This window comes from Lactuca serriola, chromosome 7 (genome assembly GCF_051521515.1).
Source record: "Lactuca serriola cultivar US96UC23 chromosome 7, Lser_US96UC23_V15, whole genome shotgun sequence".
Taxonomy (NCBI): domain Eukaryota; kingdom Viridiplantae; phylum Streptophyta; class Magnoliopsida; order Asterales; family Asteraceae; genus Lactuca; species Lactuca serriola.
In genome coordinates, this window is record NC_136414.1 from 45,062,521 (window position 1) to 45,064,447 (window position 1,927).

The 1,927-nt window shown below is 39.0% G+C and overlaps 1 pseudogene; it reads right to left on the reverse strand.

Moving 5' to 3' along the window:
- Positions 1-542: 542 nt before the first annotated feature.
- On the reverse strand, positions 543-1,637 carry LOC145063932 (secreted RxLR effector protein 161 pseudogene; annotated as a pseudogene).
- Between the last annotated feature and the right edge of the window lie 290 nt (positions 1,638-1,927).

Genomic DNA, 1,927 nt, shown 5'->3' on the forward strand with positions numbered 1-1,927 from the left:
TTGGTTTCTCCATATACCTTCTATGTGCTCCAAACTCCTTCTAGGTGCTCCAAACCCCCTTGTACACGATTCGTTCCTTTGACACTTGATCAGTTCCTTTGTCACATGCTCCATGAACCCCAAGTGCTCCATTGAGGTCCAAGTGCTCCAAATGCTTCACGAACGTGATCCAAATGCTCCAAATGCTCGATTCATAGTTAAAAATCTCCACCTTACCACCTTGACTTGAGTATCCTCTAAACTCCACCTCGAACAAGAACTTCCTCTCCCTTCCTACCATTCGTCCCCGAAGGGACCTACCTCCTACGAACATCAACCAAGTCCAAGCAAAGCTTGAACTTCTTTGTGGGTAATGACTTTGTCAACATATCTGCTAGGTTGACCTTGGTATCAATCTTCAGTATTGAAAAGTTGTCTCCTTCTAGAATATCCTGAATAAAATTCAACTTGACATCAATGTGCTTCGTCTTGTCATGATACATAGGATTCATTGCAAGACTTAAAGCACTTTGATTGTCACAATACAAGACAAGTTTCTCCACCTAGAGACCAAGACTATGAATAAGCCCTTGCAACCATATCTCCTCCTTTATTCCTTCTGTCATGGACATGTACTCGGATTCAGTTGTAGACAAAGCAACGGTACGTTGTAACGTTGACTTCCAACTGATGGCACATCCAAATAAAGTGAATATGTAGCACGTTCGCGACCTACTCTTCAACAACTCATTAACCATAATCAGAGTCGTCATATCCCGCAAGTCATTCATTGTATTTTCTCCATACACCAGGCAAACATCCGCCATTCCCTTCAAGTATCGCAAGATCCACTTTACATCTTCCCAATACGTCTTCCCTGGATTACTTATAAACCTGCTAAGCACACTAATTTCATGAGCTAAATCAGGTCTGGTACAAACCATAGCATACATGAGACTTCCAACAACACTAGAGTATGGAACCTTACTCATGTACTTCCTTTCTTTATTAGTAGTGGGTATAGTGCTTGGACCAAGTTTAAAGTGAACCGCCAAAGGAGTTCCAACTGGCTTGGACTGATCACAATTAAAGGATTGCAGAACTTTCTCAATGTACTTCTATTGAGAAATACACAACCTCCTTGCTTTTCTGTCCCTTTGTATCTCCATCCCCCGTATCTTCTTTGCTGCTCCCAAATCCTTCATCTCAAACTCATTCTTTAGGGTTGCCTTAAAGTCATTTATTCCAGCCATGTCTTTGGCTGCGATGAGCATATCATCAACATATAGCAACATATATATATATATATATATATATATATATATATATATATATATATATATATATATATAGGAATCTGGTGACAATTCCTTTGAGTAAACACAATTGTCAAACTGGCTCTGTGTGTAGCCATCCGAGATCATGACTGAATCAAATCTCCTTTACCATTGTTGTGGAGACTGCTTCAAACCATACAGGGATTTCTTCAGCAAACATACATGCTTCTTCTTAGCATCAAGGAACCCTTCTAGCTGGCACATATAAATCTTCTCTTCTAAATTTCCATGAAGAAATGCAGTTTTCACATGAAGCTGTTTAAGCTCTAGATCCAATGCACTCACCATGCCCAAAAGAACCGGAATTCTCTTATGATTCATGACCGGTGAGAACACCTCATCATAATCAATTCCTTATTTATGAGAGAACCCTGTTACCACCAAAATTGCCTTGAACCATGCAGGTTCAATACTATGACAACTAGCAAATTGTGAGTCAAGCAAGGTCTAAAATGTATTCTACGTATAAGTGAAACCACATCATGACCTTGTTGCAATAAATCTTTGAAAGCCAAAAGAAATCAATTTTATAAGTAAATATGTATCTATACTTTGAAAACCATGTACGTAATGAACCTTTGAAAGTCAACAGGTTATAACAAGTCAAGACA